Here is a 19,290-nt window from a genome sequence, read left to right as displayed (position 1 = left end):
TGAAAAGATAAAGCAAATTTGTTTTATTTCTGTGCACAATCTGCTGCCCAAGTACAAAGACAGGAAGCAATATTGGGAAATTTTTAAAAATATGATTTATGCTGCATAGAGTTTTTCCTTCTCTTTTCTATCACTTGGTGTCCTGGTTTCAGTTAGGACAGAGTTAATTTTCCTCCTAGTAGCTGGCAGGGTGCTATGTTTTGGATTAGAATGAGAAGAGCGCTGATAACATGCTGATGTTTTAATTGTTGTAGAGCAGTGCTTACACCAAGCCAAGGACTTTTCAGCCTCTCTCTGTCCTGCTAGCGAGCAGGCTAGGGATGCAGCAGAAGCTGGGAGGGGACAGACCCAGGACAGCTGACCCAAACTGGCCAAAGGGGTATTCCATACCATCTGACGTCATGCTGAACAATATATAGGGGTGGCTAGCCGGGGTGGAGGGGGGGCCGCCGGCTGCTCGGTGATAGGCTGGGCATCGGTCAACGGGTGGTGAGCAATTGCATTGTGCATCACTTATTTCGTACACATTATTACTATTAATACTATTATTATTATTATTGTTGTTGTTATTCTTTTCCCTGTCTTAATAAACTGTCTTTATCTCAACTCACAGGCTTCACTTTCCCATTTCTCTCCCCCATCCCGGAGAGGGAGGGGGGAGGGTGAGCGAACGGCTGTGTGGTGTTTGACTGCCAGCCGGGCTAAACCACAACACTTGGAATAAATAGTGGGCCAAGAATTTCCTGAACTTTTGCAATTTGCTTGGAAATTGTGTTCTCCCTTCCTTGTTACTGCACCGTGAAGAAAGCATTTATTTCTAGTAGCAGGTTTTACATTTCACTTTAAAGAAAAATATAAATAAAAATTATATGCTGTCCTCTGCCTCTACTCCTGCTGTCCTGGCCTTCTTTGTAATGGGACTGAACATGTGCAGGTACATAGCTCCATTTTCAAGCTGCACATGGATAATCTTCCTCATTTCAGAGCATGGCAGGAAGCCCTGCTTGGGTAGTCAACCCAGTGCCACAAAAATGGAGGGAAGAGTCCCAAACAGAGAAGGTATTTGCTCATTTTTAGAAATATGAACAGACTAGTGTACCCTGTAAGTCTCCACCAGAGAGATTTGTGAAGTGTCCCAGATGATCTCACTGGACAAAATCCCTCTCAGGAAGGATGAGGCTCAGCCACGTTGCCTGGAGCTGCAGGATGCAGGGCACTGAGCATCCTGCAGAGCAGAGAGAGGAGAGCGCTCTGCCTTGGCACTACGTTTGTCTGCGGGGAGAGGACAATTTCACCCTCTGATAAACTGGATTAGGGAAAAGTCAGTGAGTTAGACTTCTGGCTGGGCTGCTCACCTCGTGCAGGCAGCTTGGGCCCTCCTGGTCCCGCTGGAGCATGGAGGCAGCCCCCAGTGCTCACTGCCCGCCAGTGGGCTCTCCCCAGGTAGCAATGCTGCCGGCCCCTTGCTGCAAGCAGACGCACGCTGAGGGCCAGATTGTAGCCTGCCCAAACACAGCTTCCCTGGAGAGCACGGTCTTTTCCAGCCCCCACCTCCCCCTGCTGCCCCATGAAGCTTTCATATGGAGCCTTGTCCTTGCCAGCAGGTTTGGGGCAATCTGAGCTGCTGCCGAGGCACAGCCCTGGCAGGGGAGAGGAGAATGGAGGCTGAACCCAGTGATCCTTTGCTGGAAATAGGGAAAAATTGGAAAGAGAAAACACAGGCAGCACAGCATTTGGAGCTACGTGCAGATCTTTCCTTCCAGGATAAAGGGGAAAGTGGGAACAGGCGGCAGCACTCAAGATTGCTGTCACACTGTGCAGCAGCCCTGGCTGAGAGCTGGGCCAGGAGGTCCTAACTCTGATGATATGGGGAAAAGAGAGTTGAAACAGTTCATCCCATTCACCAAAACAACCATAAAAGTAGGCTCACGTGTGAAGATTTGTTTCCTCTGTGGTAGAATACCATTAAATATCCCAAAAGCAAAGATTAAAGACAATAATAGTCCTCACCTTGTTTTGGATGTGGTGAACTAGAAGCAGTTTTCTTTAGGTTTGCATTTTATTAAAGGTCACTGTGAGTTATGAATCGCTCATCTAAACTTCTCAGCTATTTCCATGCAGTGTCACTGTCTGGACAACCTTCCTAACACATCAACAGCTAATGAGCAATGACAATAAGTTATGAGGCACAATTCAAGGAAACAAAAACAAAAATGGAAGGATGTGAATTCTATGGGGCATACAAAGAGAAATGGGTGGGATGCTCTTTTCCTCAAATTGTGTATAAAACTTCAAAAGTTAGCTACAAATTACCCCCCATTAAAGGATTAGGGTATCATCTTACATCCCACCTTTGTGTTCTTTTTCCAGTGCTCCATTGTGGGATGAGATCTTTGTTGCTTCTATTTGAAGAACTGCAATTTTTTATGTTTCTGAAACATAGCATACAGTTGTTAAAATGATTTAGCGCTGATCTTGCAGCACAGAAAATCAACAGATGACTTCAGAAAATCTGAAAGAAAGAAACCACAAAGCAAACTTACACTAATTTGTGTTCAAATGACAGTGTTTAGGCTATCTTTAGCAAGGATAAAATTAAGGATGAATTACATCTGAATACAAAACAGAGATTTTTCATACAAAATTTTAGAGCAGCTTTCTGTAGGACCGTCTTCATTCCTGAATGAGATATTTTTATATGAATTTTGAAATTTTCTAGTTTTAGTGTCGTTGTTACAACATTGTCTCTTTTTCCTTAAGAATAAAACAAAACAAAAAACAAACACCACCTTTTCTCTCTCGTTTCTTATAACTTTACCTAAGAAATGCATTTTTTCATCCAGATATTTAGTTTCTACAGTGAGTTATTGTTTGTGTCTTCTGCTCCCAAAGAGAAGTGTACAATAGCTAAAAGGTTGTTTTGCCTATTCACTGTGTGCTGTACACAACATGTCAAAAATGTGTTTGTTTTTAATGCTTACATTTTTCAGTCATTAGGCTGACAGGATTTTTTTTTTTTTCATTTTATTTAGGAAATAAGGAAAATCTTGAATCCACTTCAAGAAAATAATTTCCCCTCTGGTATGAAAATATTTGAAACATTGGTAAGATGCAGGTTTTCCAGGGCACAATGAGCTATTCCATGAAAAATATTGTTTAACATACCTAATTTGTGTATCTTTTTCTTCACAGATACAATATCTTAAGAAATATGCATATATACATAAGGTAATGTTTTCTAAAAAATAATTCACATGTTTAGGAAATACTGGATTTATGTTACAGTAGGATAGATTCATTAAATACCACATCACCATTACAGCAGAGAACTTATTTGTTCACATTATTACATGGAATAGACCCTTCGGCTAGAAGAGGAAGAGCTGCAAATAGACATAACAAAGAGAGTTTTGTGTTGAAAGACCAAATAGCAAACATATAGCATAGTATTTCAAGACAAAACAAAATGAATGAAACATTTTTTCCATTGTTAGAATTTCACAAAATAGATGCAAATTCAGAGTTAAGCAAATTTAGAAACAAATAAAGCTGAAAGAGGATGCTCTGTACCAAAGCAAATTCAGTTTGACAATGTTAAACAGATAGCTGGGATCTGCTGGGAATACATACCTTGGTTTCATCTGATTGACCTCATATCATCACTATGTCATATAACTACACCTGACAGGCCATTGATTCAGCACTATGTAAAGTGGATCCTTCAGGAAATAGCTTGGCAGAGGGCAGCTTCCCATGTTTTTCACATTCCCATAGCAAAATTCAAGTCCCTAGTTGTAGTATTCATTACATACAGAGAGAAAAGAAAAACAATGCTCTTACAAAAGACTTTATACATAGAAAAGATGGGTAGCAACAATCCCATATGTCAATTAACAGATTTCAGGGCTTTAAAGACACAGACACAGACACACACACACAAAGATTAATATTGATTTCAAATTTCAGAATGAAAAAAAGCAATACATTTTTTATCTCTTTCCAGTCCAGCTTTCTCTCCATAACTTCAGTAACCTTAACGCTTTTCATTCTTGGTCTTTGAAAATTTGCCAGAAGTCTGCAGCACAGCCATGTGCACAATAATAAAGCCAAACCAGAGTGCTGTTTATTCTGCTTCCACAAAGGGAATTTTACTCCACTTTGTGCCACCAAATGTACCACAATGTTTTCATCACCAAGTTAAAGAGAGTATGCCTAATGGCTTATACAATCCTACTGCACAAGAACCCTATTCAAACATTTGCTCAAGTCATGCACGGTTTTAGTCACATGCATAATAGCCTACAGACAAAAGCACAAGAGACAAGGAGGGCTTTATGTATCAAACTGAAAGTAGTATTTCCCCATGCTAATACTATGTAAACAACAGAGAGCTGCAGGATATCATATAAACGTGATTTTTTTGGTGATAGAGAAAGAATGATTAATTCATATCTAAAAGCTATAGTACATGTGCCTGGAGGGAATAAACACATAAACAACAGCAAAAATGAGAGACAAAACAACAATTTAGATGTTAATATTAAAAAATAATGTTTACAGTAAACCAAATTATATTACTTCAACAGGGATTAATTGAAAAGCTTTTAGTAAAGTTATGAAAGACCCACCTTTTTGCTGCTTTATTAGACAGATAGACATGGTCACAATTTCAGAAAGAGACATAAATAGGCAAACCATCACTAGGTATTGAAAGAACAGTGTTGAGTGACAATATTTTTCAGTGCTCCAGGCCTGCATAAAGCCTCGCGCATTAACATGGGGCTACTGTTCTGAAGTCAACACCACCCATAAGGTGCCACTCCAAGAGGCAAGAGTACAGAGAGGGAAATCATTAGGCAAATTCATCAGTTGATGCAAACTGACAGACCCCCCTCGTTCGCAACGGCTGAAGCTGCACTTCACAGTGGCGAACAAAAACGACAACAAAACTGTGAGTGAAGCCAAAGTAATCCAATCATATTCACGGAATGGACATGCAAGTCTTTTATAAATCTAGATGATAGATCCCAGTCAACAGGCTTGTCACAAACCAGATGCCTGCTCTGTAACAAAGGGTTGGTTTGGGGATAAGCTATGCCATTTTCCAAGCAAAAAGTAAATGACCCATAGAGGATGTAGTACTATGGATTGAGTTCTCATTCCCAGCAAGAAGAAAATATAATGTGCCTCTTCCACATGGTTCAATTATTCAAGAGTAACAATAAAATTAAATGTTTAGAAAAGCCCATTCTTTGGATCTTGTTGAAACAAAATGTTGCCTTGGAACATGTATAAAATGTACACATAAAATGTACACATAAAATACACCATCTGTGGACCCTGAAGCACACAATGAATGAGATCAGTACCGGTATTCTCATTTTCAAAGAGGACAAGGGAGGTAAACTAACCTCAGTCCCTCAGCAATTTGAAAATGAACCCAGAAGTTAGACCCAAACCTTCTGAGTCCAGGTATAATATATGCAAGAATGTATCAACTCCCTTAACACCAGACTGAGACCATAGCCAGAAAAGACCTCTCTATGGCAAAGGGCATAATAATTCTATGAAGAAGTGCTAACTGAAAATTCATTCAACCCTGGAAAAAAAAAAAAATGGTGATTAACAGAAGTGGAAACTTTCATGGGAATGGCTTATTTTTGATAAAACATTGAGAATGAAATGGTTTCTCAGGTTCAGAATAAAATTTTGAATCAAACTACATAAAAGAGATCTGAAAAGCAGCTTCATAGTTGAATCCTCATGTACAGTACATTTCCCAATGAATATTTCATACTCCAACAGTCTTCATGCAGACTTAGAAGGCAGACATATGGCATCAGGTTAATGGAAGAAGGGCTTGAGGTTGAGCCTTCTGCTGCCCATTGAGTGCCTGATCACAAGGCGATAACTGCTCTGGTGTATGTGTATCTGGTGTTTGTGGCCCACTGCTTCAGAGTCGGGAGGACTGAATTTCTGAAATGGTGTTTTTCAAATATTCTTCCAAGTGTTAATGCCAGGTGATCTTGATTTATTCAACGCATCAGAATGAGAGGTCAATTTCCCCCCAAAAGAAAACCCCAGATAATGAACAAAGCAAACAAAAAAGCCATAAACCCTCATCTGGTACTAGAATACAGGATGATGCACCCTTAGCAGGAAGCATTGCTGCTGATCTGTCAGTTAGATACCAGCACCGCCTTCTGCAGTGTGTTTTGCAGGATAGCTATCTGACCACTGCACACACATATACACCCTCTTCTAAGGGAACCTAACTATCCCAACATGGTGCATTTTTACTCCTCATATCTTTTACATACTGCTACAAAACCAGAGCCTTGTTAAGAGATTATCTCTATTTACCACTGCGCGTAGTATGCCTTATTGTCAACATATTTTTCAGAACATCCAACTGCGTGCACTAGCGTTTCTAGAATTCAACAGAAAACTGAATAATATATGTGGAGCAGCAGTACCTATAGATTAACTATAACCTCATGAATTTAAAACAGTAGAAGGAATCAGCAATGTTACCTGCAAGATACCCCTGGCAGCCTGTGCTGTGTCAGAGCTTGCTTGGGGAGGTTGTATTTGCATTGGGTTTCAGCTGAGAGCAGAGCCTGAGTTGTGGCCCAGAGAGCCTGGCACTCATCAGAGCCTTCCCTAACCATCATGTTATTTTCCTTTGTCCTATTTCCAATTGGGAACAGTTGATCAGTGGTGCTCTGGCCACCTGGTACCAGGAACAGACATGAAGCAAAGCAGGAAAAGTTTGCCATCACTCTGGGTTTCTGTTATTTCCTCCCGTGCCAGTTTAAGCAATGGTTATACTGCATGTGGACCTGAGTCCTAGTTTGCTTCTTAAATCTGGCCCTTGATGGTATATAATGAGTGTCATGACACCATTTGAAGGATACCAAAGCTTATATTTAGGATTTGAACAAGGCAAATGGAAGGGCATGAAAGCTTGAAGCTAAGGTTTCGACCTTGCTTTGAAGTTCATGACAACATGTCCAGATACAAGATAACAGGCAGTGTCTTTATCTACCATTGTACAGGGCATGCTGGTGTATTAACCTTAAGATTGCTCTTTTACTACAGATAGAAACAAATCACATACTAACGAGTGAAATTTCCCATTAGCTCTTAAGGCTACACTTTGTGGAATGAAAATAAAGTCTCTCTGAAAGTCAGCAATGATACTATCATAAGCTTTATTGAATTGATCCTCAGGTCATAAGAACTACAAAGTACATGAAGAAGTAGTTTTTCATTTTCTTTATGGAGTTATGGAAAATCATGAGAACAAGGGTGAAATTACAACTGAGTTTTTGTTTGTTGTAGAGTTTATTTTCTTTGTTTGCAGAAAAAAAAAAAAAAAAAAAAGTATCTCTTTTAGAAATACCAAATCCTCTGCAGAGTTAGATTAAATTGAATGAACAAATATGGCAGTTTTATAAGTTTTTTTTTTTTTAATAAAAGTTTAAAAAAATCAGAGTTTTATAAGACATATAAAACTTTGCTTTTAACATTTGCTAAGCAATCCATGTAGGTTTCAGATTTTATAATATTTTCATTTGGAAACTGTTGAAGATTTTGAGAAGCAGCAGATATTTTAGTAGATTTCATTTTGGGGCAATTTGAACACTTATCAGTTGTGTGGTTTGACCTCTAAAAGTAACAGTTCTGTAAAAATAATTCTTTAGATGATTTGTGATGATATAACACCTATGTAACAATGATAAACCAGCAAATTCACATCTAAAGTATATCTAATTCAGGAGAAGGACATACAATGCAGGTTGCTCTCTCTGGCATTCACGCTTCTCTCAGTGATTCCTTATTGCTACTAAAAAGGAGTACTAAACTATGAAACTGCCCATGGAATCAGAATCATGGAATGCTTTGGGTTGGAAGGGACCTTAAAGATCATCTAATTCAAACCCCCCTTCCATGAGCAGGGACACCTCTCACCAGACCAGGTTGCTCAAAGCCCCATCCAGCCTGGTCTTGAACACCTCCAGGGCTGGGGCATCCACAATTCTCTGGGCAACCTGTTCTAGTGTCCCACCACCTCTGTGGTGAAGAATTTCTTCCTATCTCTAGTCAAAATCTACCCTTTCTTAGTTTAAAGCCATTAGAAAGATCTTTCTAATAAACCTGGGCTGTCTGATTATGCAAATCTGATGTAACATTTGTGGCACTGCTCACTAGGGCTGCTCCCAAGGCACATTTCTGTGGGAAGAGCCACAAAAAGGCATGGTATCTTGTCTACTAAGAGTACAAAGCCACCACAGAGGTGGCAGTGCACAAGCTTTCAGGTCACTAAAGTGCCTGTAATCAACAATGCTAAAATCTTTCACTATTGCAATTTAAGCCCATTTTAAACGGCTACATTAGTTATCTTCCACTATTGCAGCTGCAGGACACCACCAACATGCCCCAACATGGATAAAGAAGAACAAGTTATATCAAAGGTATACACAGGAAAGGATGTCCAGTGCATTTACTTCAAATCTGTTCAGTGTAGGAATTACATGAGATAGCCTCTTTCACAAAAACATATTCAGATTTCTATGGATCTTTTAATTAAGAAAAAATATATAGAACATTATATTTCTGGCAAAGAAAAAAGGTGATTTCTGGGCCACTAAAAGGCCTAAAGAAAATGTTGGCATTAAACCCACCAGCATCTGTAAGCTTCCAAAATCATCTGCTTCCCCATAACAACAATAAAATGCTGAGAGAACCCTCATATGCTTGTTAATGCAACAACTGCTGGGCTGAACCCTGGGATCACTTTCACAGGTATGACTCGTTCACAAAACTGACCAGGTTACAGGAGCTTGAATTTGCTCAGTAGAGACTGACAAAGCATGAAAATATGGCCAGTACAGGCAGAAGACAAAAGCTCCTCTTTCATTTAGTGTTCCTTGTTTAAATTTGCATTTACGGAAAAAGAAATCAAGGTAAATCCACCAGCTATGAGTTTTGTAACTGCTGCAATTAGAAGTACTCATCACGGTTAAGACAGCTGGATTACCTGTGTTCCTCTCCCATGCCCTATGGTACATCACACGTATTTTGGAAAACATATACAAAATGCTGTATCTTTGCAACCATGCCTATTGAGCTTGTACAGCCCTTACCTGGGAGACCCTTTCTTCCTAGAATCTAGAACCCAATCTCAGTTGTCATTTCTAGTCACTAATACATTTATGAAAATAAAAGGCAAGACCAATCAGGAATCTGTTTTTCAATACTATAGTCCATGCTGAAATATTATACTAAGCACAGAGAGGGCCAAATCAACAAGGAATTTCATGCAGGTAACTAATTTGCTACTGTGAAGTGGCAACTGATGCTTTGCACTTGTGAGATGGATTTGGGAGTCTAATAAATATTGAAACATGCACTGAAACAACCGTCACTTGCAGACATTCAGTCATGTTTCCTATATAAACTCTGGGCATGTTTTTGTTTCCTATTTGTATTTACCTTATTTTCTGTTCACTAAACTATGAGCTCAAAATCATAACACAATCAAAATATAGGCATCAAAGCAGTGAAAGTGTTCTGTGTGAATGGTAAAAATTTTGAAAGCATCGAATAAGCAGAAAAACACCATTACCTTTCAGATTTCTTGGGTGCCTCTCCTTCTCCTCCAGGCTTCCTATACCAGCTCAGGTGAACATATAAAAGACTTAATTTTCACAGTACTTCTTGCCACCTGTATGTTACTTTATGTCTGCCCAGACACTTCCATAGTAATAGAAGGTTGACTCCACTCATAAAAGTGGAGTAACATGAAGTATTTTAAAAGGTACAGTTTACAGGTAGAAAACAACCCTGTAATTTGTTAGAGAATAAGAGTTAAAAACAACTCAGTGGTTCTTGAAAAGATAGGAAGTGTCTCTCTAAGAGTGTATGCATCACTGATGTTAATGGAAGGAGAGTTCTTCTACTCTAAGAAAAGGATGATCCCTAAATACTCTTATACCCTATTTAAGATCTTGTTTATCAGAACAGCTGCAACAGGCACAGCTTAGGAAGTAGGTGCAAAAATATCTGCACATCTTTAGTGGACCATAGGCTCATATATAAAGAATGACTGCCAAGACAGCATGGTACAGCTCAGGGAATGCAAGCAAAACTGAGAAAATTCTCAAAATGTGGAAGTTTACATATTTGCAAACTCAGAATTTAAAGACAAATAAAAAGTCTAATAATCTAATATTTTATTAACTGTTCTATTTTTTCAACCTTTCACATATCACAAGCCTCCACATTTCATCCAGTTTTTCTAATATTGAACCTACTAACGTATATTTAACTTTAATATATCTTCCAGAAAGGCACATGGTCTTGATTTGCAAACATCAGGAAATGGGGCCCTTGGTTCTGTTGGTGGGCTGCTAGAAGGATGAAAACTTCTTTGTGAAAAACATATGATCTATTTCCAATCCCAAAAAATGCCAGGATCCAGGCATTTCTAAGACTTTGCTTTTCATTATCTGCCTCTCCATAGGGCTCTAGCATTCTTGGTCACTCAGTATTACATGTTGAATAACCTCTTGCAGGCTGTAAGACGGATCCTCAGTCCTGTCTTTTTGATAAGCTAACCAAGATAGAGAGCTAAGGTCTAAAACCCAGGAACACTTTCAAGCCTGAAGCTGTTCTGGTGTCACTGCTCTGCCCTCTCCCCAGTTTCTGAAATCCTTACTCTGACGTTAGCACCAACATGGGACACTGTCTTTAGGGACAAAGGAACTGATCAGAGCTGGCAACTCTTTAAGTTTAAGAGAACTCTTAACTCTTTAACCTTTAAGAGAAGTTTAGCACTTCTCTTTAGTAAGAGCACTCCAACCCCATGTGGAGGAAATCAAGCAGGGAAGGCAGAAAACCATCATTGCTAAGCAAGGACCTGCTGGTCAAACTGAGGCACAAGAAGTAAATGCACAGGCAGTGGAAGCAGGGACACGTGGCCTGGGAAGAGTACAGGGATGCAGTCTGGATGTGCAAGGGTGGGATCAGGAAAGCCAAGGTATGGATGGAACTGAGCTTGGCAAGAGATGCAAAAAAATAAAAAGAAAGGATTCTAGAGGTACATTGGCCAGAAAAGAAAGGCCAAGGAGAGTGTTCCCCCTCTGAAAAACAAGAAGGGAGAACTGGTAACAGACAGAGAAGGCTGAGGTACTCAACAACTTCTTTGCCTCAGTCTTTACTGGCAGTCAGGCTTCCCAGGTTTCTCATTTCCCTGAACCTCTAGGTGAGGGCTGGGGGAGCAAAGTCCTTCCCACTGTAAGCAAAGAGCAGGTTTGAGACCACCTGATGAAACTGAACAGGAACAACTCTATGGGGCCTGATGACATGCATTCCAGGGTCCTGAGAGAACTGGCTGATGTAGTTGTCAAGGCACACGCAAAACAAGGAGGTGATCCAAGACAGCCAGCATGGCTTCACCAAGGGCAAATTATGCCTGACCAATCTGGTGGCCTTCTATGATGGAGTGACTGCATCTGTTGACAAGGGAAGACCGACCGATGTCATCTACCTGGACTTATGTGAGGCTTTTGACATGGTTCCACATGACATCCTGATCTCCAGACTGGAGAGATATGGATTTGAAGGGTGGAATTCAGTAGATAAGGTATTGTCTGGATGGCAACATTCAGAGAGTCGTAGTTAAGTGCTCTATGTCCTGGTGGAGGCTGATGACAAGTGGTGTCCCTCAGGAGTCCATCTTAAGACTGGTACTGTTTAATATCTTTATCAGTGACATAGACAGTGGGATCCAGTACACCCTCAGCAATTTTGCAAATGACACCAAGCTGAGTGGTACAGTCGATACAACAGAAGGAAGGGATGCCATACAAAGGGATTTAGACAAGCTAGATAAGTGGACCCATGTGAACCTAATGACGTTCAACAAGACCACTCTAGAATTACCTTAAAGGAGGCTATAGCAAGGTCTCTTCTCCCAAGCACCAAGTGGTAAGACGAGGGGAAATGAACCCAAGATGTGCCAGCAGAGGTTTAGGTTGGATATTAGAAATTTCTTTACTGAAAGGGTTGTGCAGCATTGGAATAGGCTGCTCAGGGAAGTGGTTGAGTCACCTTCCCCAGAGGTCTTCAAGAAACGTGTAGATTTAGAACTTAGTAGCATGGTTTATTGGTGGACTTTAGTACTAGGTTGAAGGTTGGACTACATGTTCTTAGAGGTCTTTTCCAACCTGAATGATTCAATGATTCTAAGTGCAAGGTGCTGCATGTGGGTGAGGGCAATCCCAGGCATGAACACAGACTGGGAGAGGAGAGCAGCCCTACAGAAAAGGACCTGGGGGATCTAGTGAACAAAAAGCTCAACATGAACCAACAGTGCGTGCTTGCAGCCCAGAAGGCCAACTGCATCAACAGAGGAGCGGCCAGCAGGCTGAGAGAGGTGATTGTCCCCCTCTGCTCTGCCCTTGTTAGGTGCCATCTGGAGTACCGTGTCCAGGTCTGGGGCCCCCAGCACAAGAAGGATGTGGTTCTGTTAGAGTCGGTCAAGAGAAGGTCCACAAAGATGATTGGAGGACTGGAGCATTTCTCCTATGAAGAAAGGCTGAGAGAGGTGGTGCTGTTCAGCCTAAATAGAAGGCTCCAGGGTGATCTCATTGCAGCCTTTCAATACTTAAAGGGGGCTTATAAAAAAAGATGGAGAGTGACTTTTTATATGGGCAGACAGTGATAGGACAAGGGGGAAGGGTTTTAAGATAAAAGAGGGCAGATTTAGATTAGATGTTAGGAGGAAATTCTTCTCTCAGAGGGTGGTGAGGCACTGGAACGTGTTGCCCAGAGAAGTTGTGGCTGCCCCATCCCTGGAGGTGGTCAAGGGCAGGTTGGACGAGGCCCTGGGCAATCTGGTCTAGTGGGTGGCATCCCTGACCATGGCAGGGGGGGTTGGAACTGGATGGTCTTTAAGGTCCCTTCCAACCCAAACCATTCTATGATTCTTAAGAATGTTCCTGGCATCAGTGATGCTACGTTTCAAAGTAAAATCACACCTTTCCTCCCTCTGATTTTTATACACCCAGGAGTCTCACTGGCCCTTTCTGCTATAACATTGTGCTGTCAGCTGCTCTTCTGATGAGCTGCAAATTTATTCCAGCCACTGACTTCCAGGACATAGTCTCCCATTGCATGGATGGAGGACCTATATTTCTTATTCCTAAGTGAGTGACTTTGAATATGTTTCAGTAAGGTCAAATACAACATATATGTACTGTTTATTGAGCAACATAGGTTGTTCACGATCAGCACTTTATTGTCCTTGTTTTATGTTCTTCCAAACTGTGGCATATAGGCATTTTAAGAGCAGAGATTTTATAAGTATTTTCAAAAGAGTAATGAAAATTCTTAATAGCATTTTTACAGTACTGGTCCCTGCAGAACTTCACTGGAAGCATTTCCATTCACTGATGAGTCTCCATTGACAGTCTTTCTGAGAACAGCCAGTTCTGTTCCATTTATTATGCTTTGTGATATGTTACAGTTCTTAACAAAGCTATTATGACTGGAAAAAATATCCAAACAAATGACAGCTCTGTATGTTAGAGTACCAAGGGACAAATTCTGCTCTCTCTGAAATCAAGTAGAGCTTGGGAATGTTCTTTGTTGAGAGTAGGAGCAGACCTGATCTAAAAAAAAAATTAAACCACAACTCATTCCTATATTGCCACTAGCAAAAAAGAAATTCATTTGCAACAATCAACAGCATCTTTCCCTCTAGCCCAAGGTAACACTAATCTATTCCATGTAATCTGAATGGTGGTAGTCAACCGAGAAAGTTTTTACTGGATTTAACTCAAATGTTCCATTAGCATTCACAAGTATAGACAACAAGCCAAGACTGAATGGCAGCTTACTTTGAAAAACAAAATACAGCAAAACAAAACAACCCACAATTATTTATTTCTAAATGTATTAACTTACAAGTGGGATAAATTCACACCATGACCATATTAATGGATCACAATGCAAAAAATATGGTGTTGTAGGGTTTTGTGCAGTCACTGAATATCCAAACACTCAGAGGAAAGGTGATGTTTACATTTCATTGTGCAAGAAAATACACAGCACAAGACAAAAACAAGCAAAACCCTTCCTACCACTTAAAGGAAACACAAGTGAGAAACTAACGAGAAGCAGGAAAGTCAGTGGTTTGTATGTGAACGTGAAGACGAGCCCAGTGCCTGACCCTTCTCACCATCACTGATCTTAGAAGTTTTACCTGGAGAGATAACCACAGTAGGAGGCAGCCTTATTTACAGAACATTAAAAGGAAGATAAGGTGGAGTACAGTGCACCACCTAACAAAGGGACACCTCTCAGAGTTTATCTATTTCTTTTTTTGGCTGCCCTTCCCTGTCAAGATTAAGCAACTTCTGTGCCATGAGATAGCCCTGTTTCAGAAGATGACAATTTAATAAGACGAATGCTCCTGATTTCTTGAAGCAAAACCCAAACAAGCACTTTGGAAGAGCATTAGTACAAGTAAGAGAACTTGCGGGCAGCCTCCATCACATCCAAAACTAGCTTGACAATTTTATAGCAGCTATGTTAGAGTTGTGCTGGCTCTCCAGTTGCCTCTTTGTTTTTTGTGGCCCAACAGCCTGGTAGCAGCATATCCCTCCTGTACAAAAAGGGGTGTCTAAGGTGATAAAAATAACAATGACCTGGAATTGCATCAGAAAAAAAAAATATATATATATATATGTATATATATATATATATATATATAATTATTGTGACTCCATAAAGTTAACTGTTGACATCTTCACCAATGGGTTACAAAAAGGAAACAGGTATGTGATCTCTAGCTCCTAAATAAAATGAATGTTGTATAAGACCCTTAAGATCTCACAAGAATCCAGCAGTAGCACGGGGAACAGTGTTCCCATGACACACACAGCCCTTGCAGAACTGCAGAGTACTACCAGCAGCATCTACTGCCCAGCAGTTTGACTCAGAAGAACAACTATGTTAAACTGCCAGCAGCTGTCTTCACCAGCTTCCCTGGATGCAATGAAAGTACGTCCCTTGCATCCTAGTAGCGTTTCTATTCCTCTGGGCCTACAACACTACTTGAAAGCAGAGAGTCCCATCCTGTGATTCCTCAGAGGGTTTATTGGCACCAAGCTTCTTCTCTCCAAACACGGCACAACTGACTTAGGGCTATAACACGGCTGGGAGGGCAAAGCATCTGCCCACAGCCGCTCCTGCTGAAGAGCAAGAGTCCGACTGGGCTCCAATCTGGGGCTGCAGCTGAGCACCTGGCAGCTGGAACAAAGCCATGTGTTTTATGTGTAAACTCAACATAGCCAATACAAAAAAACACAGATGTGTTTAGGTCCTCTTAGAGTGTGCTTTTTGAAAGGAAGCTGCACTTAGAAGGTCTAGTTTTATGTTCAGAGAGCTCTGCTTGGTTAACAAAACTCCCCGTGTTTAGGAACTGACTTCAAAAAAGTGAAAGAAGAATGAGAAGAGAATGAAAATACTTATATTCCTGGGGAGAAATGTTCATCTACATATCCCCCTCCTAAGAGTAGTTTGGGCAGCCCACGTGTACAGAGCATGGGAAGCTGCCATGAGACGAACCATACCCTGCAACTTCTCAGAAATACATTTCCACTGTTCCCACTACTTGAGTGCATGTTCCTGAAATTCAGGAAACATATTGCTGATGATTTCCTCTAAGGTACTTCAATTCCACTGGACTGCAAAACGAACATGTGAGAAGGGCAAGCTATTCTTCTTTAGGGACTTTAACAGTGAATAAAGTAGTTGTAGGTATCTAATCAATGCAATTTGAGTTAAATACTCCTTAAAAAATCACCCGAAGGACTTTGTTCAGAAGCCTGGTGCGCAACTCACCTAATCTGGTGGAGTCAGTGATTTCTGAACAAGTTCTCTCACCTTCTTCCTATGAAGGAGAGAAACCAGTGCCTATTTAAGAGCGCATCCCTTCTAGCATAGGCTGCTGCAATTAGTTTGAGGATTGTCCATAAAGAAAGTCTGTTTCTCTTCATTGACCAGAAGCAGAGCCTAGGGAAGAGGCCTCAAACTCAGGCACGGACACAACTGGAGAGAGATGATATTGGGAGAGAGAAGCCAACAGGCCTTGAAGAGGCATTCTTGGCTGGATGCAGGGTGCTAGTGAAAGAAGTGACAAGCCTCTCTGAAATTACTTTCCCCACCTGCAGACCAGTCTGTCCTGATAAAAACCAAAGAAATTAATTTCCACTCAAACTGATGATGGCAATGCCAAGTTAGTTCACAAGAGGACATTTATTCATAGCTTAAGGATGTTATAACTTATAAGTGAGATTCAACATGCCCTAACTTCAGACTTTCATTTTACCTTCCACGGTCAAGTTTCTCCAGTTCTCTACTCTCATTCCCATTTTTTCCAAAAGGCAGAACTTCACATAAAAAGCTGAAATATAATAATTCTCTGCAAGCTTCCAGGGAGAAGAGAGAGTGCTTTCCTGCCTTTGGATGTGTCCACCACTTTTGCATAAATATTATGCAGTAATCATTGTTTAACCATACCAAGGTATTTGCAGATTTTTTTTTAATATTTTAAGCCACTGCAATCTCCTCTTTCATAGCAATGATTAAGCTTCTTGTACATGTGTATGAATGAACCTTTACATACACGCAGCATGTAAGTAACAGAACTGGTAAATGTTTTTAGTAACCTAAATTTCTGGAGAAGGTAAAGCAGTGTGCAGGTCCAACACTGGAACAGCCAACAAACCACGATTACCTCTCCCCGAGTAATTTGCATTGGAAGGGTTTCTTTCTTTACAAATCATTAGCCCCAAAGTCCTTTTTACAGTTTATATAACTACCCCTTTACCCCTGATGGAATGACTTCACCTTTTATATCACTGCAGCCCCCTTATCCGTTGACAGTATGTTATATGCAACCCAGACTGAATCCACACTGCCCACAGCTACGTCTGGAAAGCAGGCTGTGGAGAAAATGGTCACTTGTGAACCTCATTCCAGGAAATCAGCACTGTCCTTTATCTTGGACTCGAGCAATATATCCTAACAGTAGATGCAGTCAAACACATACCAAACTCAAGGACCGTGAAGATGAAGGATAGGATTATCCACTGAATTGTGTGTGTGCAAAGTCAGGTTCCCAAGGCACTACTGCTGTGCCACCTAACAAGCAGGTAACATGAACGCTGTGGAGCAGCACCCCGCATTCCTGTAGGTGTCTTAAAAGCAGCTCTACAAGGCTTAGACAATTCCTAGCAAACACACTTAGTTAGTTCAAAAGCAAAATTTGCCAAGCTTACTAGCATAGGAGCCTGAGGCAATGTGATTTAGAATAAATGGAAACTTTCACATATGCACAAAAAAAGAGGTAAGCCAAAATTAAAAGCTTAGTTTGGGGGATTTTTTTTATTATTTTTTATTCATAAATTCTCTTGTTCGTCTCGAAGGACAGCATATAAATGTGTATATTACAGCCCACGTGATCAGACACTCTCTCAAGGACTACAAACAATAGGTCTGTGAGTCACAATTAGGCTGGAATTACATACCGTTCTCTCCCACTGACTCACTGTACGGATTATTTGTCTGGTCTTTGCTCCCTCCACTCCCTTCCCTCCCCCCCCAGCCCATACATGACCCTTTCCTGACATCTCAGCACAAGCGTGCTTGCTTCATACATCCCAGCTCTTGGAGTCAGGTGGCAACAGCAGCTCACAAGACTCACACATCCGGGAGTTAAAATCACGTCCCCAACAGCCCAGCCATCTGCCAGAGGCCGCCATCTCCCCAGCAGATGTGAGAGCAGCACTGGGCCCCTACCTCAGGTGCTGGGGTCTGTCTGGCATGAGCAAGAATCAGAAAAAACAAGGAATGTACCAGATACACTTTCTGCCACCCCTCCTACCAGAACGGTAATTCCTGGCAAAGCAGTGGAAAGTCTGGATTTGGATAGTAACATCTTAGCCCACTGCAGCCTGGTCAGACCTATTAATACATCAGTCAAGGCTTTCATCTTTCATTTAAAAGAAAAAGGTAAAGATCACTTCTAGTCTTCATAGTTGTAGAAAAAAAAAAAAGTTGAAGTTATGACTTCCAAATCTTCAAAGGCAGATTGTAAATAAAAGTGCTGACATTTATTGCTTTTAAGCAAATCACATACTGGAGTGTGACTCATGAGCACTGGAACTGGCAAGCACCGAGGCAATCATGTTGAGAATGAGATCATGATGCAGTAGGTGTGCAGCATTCACTTTTCAGCCTATTCACTCTCCCTATTCTTTGGTAATAAGAGGAAATTTTCTTTTCAGTCAATAATAAAGATTTGAATGTGCCTTCCAGTGCCTATGGAAATAATAAAAAACACATTTTCTGCCTCACTGAGAAGGCTTTTGACACATAGCTGATCTCATAAAATACTAAAGGGCAGATGACGTATTCACATTAGTAAGTCAGGAGTCTTCACGGTACTCAGAACAGTGAAATTAGGAATGTACAAAGGCTGGGGTCTTAGATTTGGAAAGTGCAAATCCCATTTGAAATCCTCCTTTTATTGACTGCAAACTGATTACAAAGGGATGTTGTGGTAGTTAGGAGTGTGTACCAAGAAAGGGTAAGAAAAGGAAATCAGCAGAATTTATCATGGGGTTACATCAGTTTGATCATTCAGAGACATTTTGTACATATGACAGCTTGGCTTGAAACTAACTTCTTCAACTTCAGTAAACTCTACTAGTAGTGATGTCAAATTTGAATGACATGCACATATTTTATATTGAATAACTGTGGAAAATATCACCGGCACTGTTCAGAGCCAGTGTTCTGATGTTTGTGATGCAGGACTTGTCATTTCTGGGAGCATCGATCTTTGATTCACAGGAACATTTGCATGAACAATCAAGCAGATATATTTTCTCAGGTGTCCCCCTGAAAAACACCTCTATATTTGCAACATGCTTTTCCTCAGTCTTATTACAAAAGCCTCACCCAGGTTAAATATATAAAGTGTGATAAATACCATCAAAATTTATAGTCTGGTACCTTAGTCACACAGAATCAGATCCTTTACAAACATAACACTAAATTTATCATTTGCTTTAATGTCATCATGATTCAGACTGATATTGCCATTTCCACTGCCTTAATTTTTCTCTACTGATCTGAATTCTACAAACAGAATGATTTTACACTGACTTTATGCCAGAGAGTTAGACTATAGGCTGTACTTGAGAAAAGAAG

The 19,290-nt window shown here is 40.7% G+C and overlaps 1 long non-coding RNA gene across 1 annotated transcript; it reads right to left on the bottom strand.

The window, feature by feature from the left end:
- Nucleotides 1-715: 715 nt before the first annotated feature.
- LOC121070457 lies at nucleotides 716-15,377 on the bottom strand. The gene is made up of 3 exons (XR_005820091.1): nucleotides 2,352-15,377; nucleotides 1,356-1,466; nucleotides 716-1,272 (listed from the first exon to the last, which is right to left on the bottom strand). It is a non-coding gene; the product is annotated as an uncharacterized LOC121070457 (long non-coding RNA).
- Between the last annotated feature and the right edge of the window lie 3,913 nt (nucleotides 15,378-19,290).

Source organism: Cygnus olor, chromosome 1 (genome assembly GCF_009769625.2).
Source record: "Cygnus olor isolate bCygOlo1 chromosome 1, bCygOlo1.pri.v2, whole genome shotgun sequence".
NCBI lineage: Eukaryota > Metazoa > Chordata > Aves > Anseriformes > Anatidae > Cygnus > Cygnus olor.
This window is presented reverse-complemented; position numbering and strand designations above follow the sequence as displayed.